We start from the raw sequence: 10179 nt of genomic DNA on the forward strand, positions 1-10179 counted from the left end.
AAAGTTAATCTGGCCAATGCGATAAGAATATTTGTTATCGCGTTGCGTAAGGTGAAAGTTAATTAATTTCATAATAACACACGTTTATCTCCGATAAGAAAACACACGTGTTTGTAACAAAATCACTGTTAGTTTACGAAATCTATATATGTGTGCTTAATCGAACCCAAAGTGCGTAGAGTTTTCGTGATATAATAGAAAAAGAAAATTCTTAATTTAAAGTGTTATTTGGTTTGAGCTAGCTACACAGGTGTTTTATGGATGGCTTAGTGACAGTCTGCTATTACACATAGAAACGTATATGTTCATAAATCATGTTCAATCACTTATTCTCTCCAAATTAAGTGATTAAATTGTTGAAAGCTATTGTCACGGATTTTACAATTACTTCATCTACTTCGTCCTCCCTCTGGTTTATCTTCCTATATCTTAATTAAGTTGGGTGTGGTTTTTGCGATGTAATTATATGTATTAAGTGCTCCGGCTAGCTGTCAATCTGGCCTCTTAAGGAAAGGAGAAGGGGATAAATAATACACTTGTAACAAGTATAGCAAACTAGCATTATTTTCTAGATTATTTTTGGCCGTCCGCCTGTGGACATAACTCGCGAACGATTTCGAATTTTCCAATTCTGTTTTCAGTATTAATATGTTGATCATCACCCAAGGAGGAAGTGATTAAATTTTCAGTGACCCAGAAGCTCATTACCTATATTTGTTACAGACAGATGGACGCCTGGGTCACTTAAAATCTGCTTCCTTGGGTGATGATAAACATAATACTGAAAACAAAATTGGAAAATTCAAAGCCGTTCCCGAATTATCATGTACACAGACGGACGGACGGACAGAAAGTCGCTTAAGAGCTCGTTCATAAGTTCATAAATCTTTATTAAAGTATGAAACGGTTCTTATTTTCTTTAAGACGGAACAACCCTGTAAAGCAAATGAGTAATGAATGTATTTTCCCATGCTATTTTTCTATGTCCCACTAGAAACTCTTTTCACTATATAAGTTATACAATTTCCAATTACTGTATGTCGAAATCACTGCATTTTTAATTCGAATAGGTTTACCTTCAAATTATGCATTAAAAAAATTAAAGAATTTTTAATTTACAAGTAAATGACCTCTACTTAATCTGTTCATATTGGTAATTACTTAATGTCGCTACTAAAGAATACTATTAAGATGACATAGGTAGGTCAATATAATTTAATTTAAAAAAAAATATTAGCTAGCAGTTTACATATATTTAAACTAAGACGTTGCTGTTTTGACAGGTTTGGGGTTTGCATAAAGGTTTCATTAAGCCGCGTTCTTTTACTATTTGTGCATTTTACGATCGCATGAAGCGAAAACTAGCTGGTCTCTCTAATACTGATCTTTATAATTAATAGCTTTCAGTCACGCTAAGGAAATAAAATTTCAATAAGCCGTCAGAGGTGTTAACTGGTTAAAAACTTGTAAAGAATCGTTTACGTAAACCGAGCAAACGTGACAGTTGTATTCTGATTTAGTAGTCGTTTAAATAGTTAAAATGTAGTCCACATATTTTAGGAAACATGTACACGAAATGTCATCGGTAGAAACCTTCGAATACATAAACAGTAGCAAGGCAATCATCTCCCCAGTAATTCTGTTGAATTATTATAGGTATGAATTCGGTAGCTACCTTACGAATGTTGTACTTTGTTAAAGAGGGGAGCTCCACGATTGTCCACGGAGATCCCTGGCTTTCATGGTACACTAGTGTTTTGGTAGGTAAAAATGGGCAGTTCTGATTTTTTATGAAGTTTTTTTTTATATTGACTTAAACTAACATAACAGTGGTTCAAGGAAAAGGTACCTACATAGAATGTACTCATAAAAAATGTAATTATTATATACATGCAATCAAATAACCTCTTTTTTCTTTTGTTTCAGGTATGGTTTCATATCCTTCATTAGGGATTTGCACCTTTGGTGGGATAATGGTGGCATGACTGGCGTAGTTATTTGTTCTTCAGCAAGTGCAGAGAACTTGAAAAATAAATGAAAGGAGGCACACCATCGCCTTCAACAGGGGGTAGCGCATAGGCAAGTCAGAGCAAAATTTCAAGGGGAAACCTTAGTAGTGAAAGTTTCATTCTTAGACCCAGACTGAAAATTCCGAATCTCTGTTAATATTAACGCCCAAAACGTGAGTGCACATTAGCACAGATCGAGCACAATTTAGATAGGATTTTTATCGCAATCCGAAACCTTCGTTCTTAGTATTAAATTGTGAAAACTCGGGCCAAACGAACACCAATCAAGGTCTTTTTAGTTTTATGTTTGGAGAAATTACTTCATACGCTCTCTTTATCGCCGTTTTTCAATGTACAACATTATCCGACGAAAGTAGAGCTTAGTTTGCTGGTGAGTCAAATTTACACCCAGTGAATGAACGATTTTATTTAATTGGTACATAAACAATACGCAAATAATAAATGGTTTCAAAATATTACAAATAGAAACTGTGTATAAATATTACCTTCAGCGAACAACTTAATAATAAGATAGAAATGCGACCTTACAAGTGAATAAATAAATGTATATTGTATAGTGTATGAAGTATGAATAAATTCATCGTAACGACAAAATTGAACGTACGTCAAATCGAAGGTACCGATGTCGAAAGAGATCTCGTTACTTAGATTTCAGCATGCACCACGGGAACTCCGTCACCGGACAACTAGGTCAAGACGGCGGGCGCATGGAATTTTTCTGTGTGTTATAATTCAAATTCTGCGAGGATCTTATAAAAAAACCTAAGAAATGAAATATTCAAAGTTAATTGATTATTGCGTCATCTGAAATCACTTACCCCAAATGAGGCTTTAACGCTTGTAAATATATCCGAAAATGCGTAATTAATGCAGTAGTATAACCACAGCGTAGTTGAAATGAAGCAATATAAAAAAGTTCAAATCTATAATCTAATTTTTGTCGATCGATGAATATAAATATTATGGGAAAATTGATACTTTCTGAAATCTTCCACGGATAAAACACATTTGCCATATACCCAAAAAAGGTAACAGCGGCAATTCATTCTGTATCAGATCTCCTAGCTCCCCACCCATCACGAATTTTTAGGGCAAGTGCGTTAGGTAATCTTTTCTCGGAGATAGGACCGCCAATTCACATGCATGGGAGGGAGAGTAATGAAAAATAGTAATAGTAAATGAAAAAACATTGGAAGAAATAGAAGAATTTAAGATAGAAGTAAGGATAGAATCGGATCACCAACCGATGGAAATCAGCTTAAATAGGAAGATAAGAAGAAAAGGAAAGAGGCAAGAAAAATGGGAGATACAGTTACGGACAAGAGACGCTGTGGAGGTGTATAGAAGGTGCTACGGGGGTTCCTTCTGGACTTGAAAATTACCATCGGTTCCGCCCGGCAAGGCAAACCGTCTTCTTCTCAGGCTGCTCAATCGATAAAAATAAATGCTCCGGCTAACTCAAATCGGTGGGCTTTTAACTCTTTTGAAACTGCGTAACAAACCTTAACCTGCCGCCTACCAGTCTCCTGCCTCAACTCCTACTCCTCCCTTTCCTTCCCCTCGTTCTTCGTTAAAGACAGGCACATTGAAACCAAATAGATAATATATTGAAATGAGATTAGCGATACAAACAATTTACAGGGATCTAGCAGTTCTTCTCTCCTCCTTGTAAAAACACTAGCTTAACAATGACAACTAAACTAAATAAAAAATCCTAACAGGTGAGACTAATTTACTCAAGGGGTGGCCATCCTCTACAGTTTGAAAATTGCAACAACAGGTAATCGGTTTTTAATCCAGCATGGGCTGGGACTTATTTAAATAAACACAAAAATTTATCCTACTCTTTGGTAATCGTTCATTGGACTTTAATAAACAATCAACTCAAAAATTTTTTTACTATAGCTTAATTACCAAAAAGTGGAATGTTACAGAATATTACAAATTTAATTTAGACTAACCTTTACAACATTTGTACAGCCGATCTTGTGAACTGCTCTTTCCTCTGGTACAGGGTGAATGTGATGAAACCTGACACTTAGGTCTCTGTGACTTCCTAGGGGGTGGCTTGAATTTAACACACGGAAACAAAAATCCACGGTGCCTATCCTTCCTCGGAACGAAAGCAAAGTTTAGTGTTTGAACGGAAACTTAGTCCAGGAAATCCTTCGCGTGGCGAGTGGGAGACGGCTAGTTGCCAAAGTTTCTACACAGCACGTGTATTTAATTTTATTTTATTAGTTTATTAGCTTTGACCGCCTGCGGGAGACGGATTTTTTGAGTTAGCGGTACGGCAGAACACAAACTTTTACGATCACTATCCGACGGTAAACCGCGATGGTTCAAAGTATTATTTCACCAGCTCTTCTTGGGGCAAATATCTCTCCGAAACGCAGCGCTCCTTCGACAAATGACCTTACGGCACTAGTAGGAAATTCCACCTGGGGCGGATCCCGAAATTCTGCGCCTTGAGGACTAGGGCAGCACTTTGAATTATATATCCTCGAGAAATCACAACGTATCCTAACGCGATTCACTGCATCCAAAGTAAACTGGGGTGAAGCTCAAGGGTTCGCCAAAATATCACCTGATTGGAACCTGGGTCTTCTTCGCCAAAAAATCAACGCGAAAAGAAAATAACACTTCGGAACGGGTGCAAAAAGCACGCAACTGGGAGCAACCGAAATAAGCCGGTGGCTCAAACCGCCAAGTGTACCAAAACGATCGCTCAAGGTACGTGTTGACCGCTTGACGTACTAACCGCGAGTCTCCTCAAAAACGATCCCCTTCTTCAGAATTGAAATGAAAAAACCACACCCAAATTACCATAAAACAAAAATGGCTCCCGCTAGAAATTCTCCCATTGGTTCAGATAAAGAAGACTTAACCCACTCTAACTTCGTCGTCAACCTCAAGGAACTGCTGACTAAACTGATCTCACGGTTTTCTGCTGATGACGTGAAAACTCCTTATCTCTTGACGGCTCGGTGCTACATCCGCTCCTTTTCTCGGTCTAGACGGCGCCAAAGTTGATAAACGAACGACAAAAAACTCGCATTACTCATGATGACGTCAATCAGCTTTGCACTCTTCCCACGACGAAATTAAATCTGAGCGAAATTAAATCTATCGGACCATAGTCTTGAGCGAACCGAAATGCCCAAACACAAAATTTCTAACCGGAACAAATAATGAAATATACAGGGTGACCTGCACTATCATGACAAGGAATTTCGAATTTTGTAATGAAATTTGGCGCGAAATAAAACCACTCGTTACAAAGGAGACTAGAAGAAAAAAAGAAGAAATAGGAGGGAGCACAGAGGAGAAGTGGAGTAATATCAAGAAGAGTATCTAAAAGGGAATTACGTGGAAACAAATAATTGAAAGGGAGGGGATAGAGAAAAGAAAAGAAAAGAGTGGTAGGACAGGTAGTGTACAGAAGAGAAAAACAGATATACGAGTATAAGAAATGACAGAAAAGGAAAGAAGAGGAGAAAGAGTTGAGAGAACAGAAAAATGGCATGAAAGAAAATATAAAGAAAAAAGGTTGAGAAACAGAAAGTGATTAACAGAGGAAAAGAAAAATAAAACGAGTGAGAGAGAAATACATTTAGATAGAATTAAATTTAAATAACATTTTATTAGTACCACCAAGAATGCAGGAGAAAGAGCATGAAATAGGAAATGAGGCTTGGATTTTCCCCACAGATAGGGTAAGGAAGCTAGTAAACAAGATATAAAAAGGAGAGGGTAATAGTGCTGACTTTCAAAAGGAGCGATAAGGGCTGTATGTAAAATTGTAGGGGTATTACGATAATGACCACGGCATATAGAATGAAAGACTAGAAAGAGACAGAAAAGAAGAGAATGTTGGAGAAAACACAAATTGGCTTCAGAAAAAGGAGAGGAACAATTGACTGTATGTGATAGAAAAAGGATCGGAAAGGTGATTGCGTTTTTCATGGACTTAAAGACAGCGGAAAGACAACATTAAGAGAAGGAATCGTAAGTGTTGTGGACGTGTAAAGTACTAAGATTTGAAGTTAGCCCAACCTTTAATTTGTACATAAGAGACATGGGAAAAATTTTCAGACAAAGCCGAGGTGGGAGAATCGTAATGAGAAGAAGGAAGATATTGTCTCTGGCATATGGGTACGACGCCGTGACAATGGCAACAGAGGTAGAACAGATGAAGGGGTATTGAGAAAGGAAAGGAATGGAATTAAATGTAGAAAAGTTGAAGACGATGAGTGTTGGGTTGGGAAAGGAAAAATGGAGATGTAAGGAAAAATGAGGGGTGAAAGAATAGGGGAGGTAAAAGAAGTTAAATACTTAGGGTATCAAATGCATAAAAATAATGGGGCAAATGCGCAAATAACAGAACTAAGAAGGAAGGGAGTAGTAGCGATGAGAAAGGCATAGGAATAGGAGAGACGAATTTCAAGAATGTCTTCAGAATAATGAATAAGTAGCTGTTTGATGCAATTGTAACAAGGGTGATTATGCATGGAACGGAGATGTGGGGATGAAAGGAATGGGATGAACAAGAATACAAAGAAGGTATTATAAATAGGCATTAGGGTTATACAGATACGGAAAGACACCAAATTATATTGTATAAAGGAGGAAGCAAACGTGGAGAAGATAAGGATAGTGGATAGGGTTTGGACGCACGATAAGATTCAAGGAAGGGAGTGGAAGAGAAAACGAGTTAGTAAAAGAATGCTTGGCGACGAGGAATAACAAATGAAAAATACTATGAAAGCACTAGATACGGACGAGCTGAGGTCGACCGGAGGAGAGAAATATGTGAAAGGATGGATGATGAGTTGAAAAAAAGGAGATTGATGCACAAGTACACCAACAGAGGGTGAAGATGGAGAGATCACGAGGAAACAGTAGTTACAAGGAACTATAATAAGCGAGTATGTATAATCTGTGAAGAAGAGGAAAACATATAGCACATGTTATAGGACTGCAAAAAGGTGGAAATTGCAAGGGGAAGCAGGGGTGAGATGCTGGAAGAGGGGAGAAGAGGAGAGAAGTGGATTAGATGGATCCAAGAGAAAAAAAGAAAAATTTAAATATAAACAGTTTTGTCAATAAACTTATTGGCCTATTTTCCGGTCCATATGCAATTTCATACATGTTTCTATACAAAACTAAGCCAGATTTACACACAAATTCGAATACCAGTTTCGCCTGCATTAAATGGTAATTCATGGACATTTTCATGGGAAAATTTCTTCCAGTCTTCGGGTTGCTTAATCATGTATTTAATCTCATTTTATTATTTACTCTGAATGCCGTTTAATGGATTGTGGCATTTGGCGCTCTGGTTAATATAGCGATATTCCATATTGTTGCTATTGGCGATATCGGATACTGTCTATGCGGTACTTACTTAACAGTGCGCAATTGTTTTGTCAATTTCAATCTAAAATTCTTACACATCTCCTTTGAGTTTGCAACACGAGCGAGCGAGTGGAGCCCGTGATCCCGGGTGAAAAAGTTCTTTACGAATATCCAAAAGATAGAAGATAGAACCTTCAATAATGACAAATCTGTAAGCGTTTCCTTTCTATTTTCAATAAAATTTAATTGTTTTATCGCTTGCGCTCCTTTCGCAAATCTCTTTTATTCCCAAATGTGACTTTTGTAATTTTTAAGTGTTATTGACTCATTAGTCATTGCAAACAATGAGATTTTGGTTGCTGGTTTAATAATGATAAATGATCCACTGCTATAGTAACAAAAATAGAAAGTTAATAATTAACGAAAACGATACATAATCCAATGTATGGACAACTTTTTTACAAACGGTAATCAATCAATGAATTACATGAAATTAACTCAGATTAATTAAATTAAATCTTGCTGTACAGTTTCATTAATAAAGCTACCATCAGTTGAAACGATTACGTATAGTGTTTGGTACAAATGGCCAAAGTGTGTACACATTCTTTATCTATTTTTCAGCCTACTAAATCTACTTAATATTATAAAATTAGCTGTTGATAGGATGATTTGATGTAATGTATCTTGACTGAGCCATACAGGTAATTAAGTGTTTGTTAATATCAAACCACAACTAATAATTTATTAAAGTACGTTTATCATTGACAGCATGATTGATACATTCAGATTTATTCGTAATGATAACCAAAAGGTTAACCGAAGACTTATTTAACTACTATACCTGTTCGCGGCATAGTTCCATTCCTTTTTTAAGAATGTCACTGTAATCCACCTGTACGGTTTCTTCATGCGAGACACGAAACAAATGACAGCGTGTATCAATCATCTTCTTCATACCGCGAGGAAAAAGAAGAACGGCGATCTTCGCATACGATTGCTGATGGCCGGATTCATACCAGAGATTTGTTATTTTTTACAAAATCAGTCGTGTTGCACGCACGTAATTATTTTCAAAAGTTGGCGTTGAAAGCGTGTAATTCTCACTTCCACTTAGCTTTTGCTGTTTAATTCCCTTGCAGGTCACGCTGCGTGACTTCCTCAGGTCAATTCGTGTATTACACATTAATTTTAAATCTGTTCTTAGCTTCGGCATGATATGTAATTATAAATTTTGTTAATTAAAAAGGATTTGTGACCTAAATCTTATGTGCCCTGAAATCGAAATGAAAATGTAGAGTGAATGTGGTGGACTTACTTTTAAGTTTCAATTGAAAATAGGTTGTCGTAGGTACGTCAAAAATAGAAAGGATGCCCTACTGTCTGGCATACGATACAACAGAAGCTAATTGTATAGGAGTATATTAACAGCGTTTATGTAACCGAGTTCTTTTAAGAAAACCGTTCATGCTTATTGATTTATTACCTCCTTCAAAGCAAACCGATATTTAACAAAGTTCGTTTTAGCAATTCACTTAATCTGTAACGCGTTTTACATAATTAAACAATTTAGCAATGTCATGCTCATGATACTGCACTATTTTCGTTAGTTAATTTTATGCTACCAATCCTTAAAAGTTGCACGTATTTAATGTCTTCTTTATAAACGTCTCGCTGGATACAAATCTCGCTTTTGCTGAAATTTATACAGTCTGCGACATTTTGAATTATTCATGTTCCCGTTTGCTACGGAAGGTTAAGATTAAATGACGCAATTGTGTTATACTTACTTACTGTTAACATTCTTTGAAGGAGATGTATTAACATTCCTTTTCCTAGCGCAAGTCCTAAAATGGGAATGCCTTTGTGCGTTGAATTATGAGAGAAATTGCAATTCGCCGATCAAACTACTTGATCCAATGAAGTTGACCGGTAACCAGGTACAAACAAGGTAACAAAGGGGAAGAAAAAAAGAAATTGGATTTTCTCCCCAATAAATATGCCGATGTAACCCTAGAAAGAAAATTGAAAGTGTACTCGTTTTTATTGAAAGTATCCAATTTCACATTAACCCTGTAAAGGCATACAAACTGTTAACGCACAAACTTGAACTTATAACTATAGCACAGCTATAGCAAAATAACTTCCGGTAGCTCTTCCTAATCCAAATTTTAACGACGGCTCCTTGAACTGTCAAAATAACTAGCCTTCGGTTTATAGAACGCGATTACAGGTGATTTACTTCCAACATCTTTAGGCTTATCTTATATAGGATACACATCCCGCATCGGCCCTCTGACTAGCCGGTTTGCTACATTTTTCAAATAGGGGTTGCGTTCACATTGTACTTTTTCATTATTAAAGATCACCATAAAATATCGCTCTTACACTTATTTCCCCCATTCTATGAAATATGTAGGGTAGGTAATTTACAGTAGTCTTTTGCATGCCAGCACCCTACAGAAGTAATAAGGATTCATAGAAATTAATAAGGGAAAGTAAAAATGAGAAAAAGCATAGGATGACACAAAATAAGTAGAATTGACACGAGGTACTTACCAGAAGAAGTACACTTAGTAAGCTTACTTTTGGGCTTTTTTTGTCTTAGTAACATTTACAAGGACCGTAAACCTCACTTGCATAAAATATAATTGGACCTCTACGATGCTGGCAAAAATGACAATGATTTTTTTAATTTATCCACGGCTCGCTCAGTAATAAAAATATTTTGCGGAAGTTTGACCCTTCATCTCCTCTTTAAACCTGAAATTCAAAATCTAATGCTCTGGTT

The sequence above is a fragment of the Photinus pyralis genome, unplaced genomic scaffold, assembly GCF_008802855.1.
Source record: "Photinus pyralis isolate 1611_PpyrPB1 unplaced genomic scaffold, Ppyr1.3 Ppyr1.4_LG1, whole genome shotgun sequence".
Lineage (NCBI taxonomy): Eukaryota > Metazoa > Arthropoda > Insecta > Coleoptera > Lampyridae > Photinus > Photinus pyralis.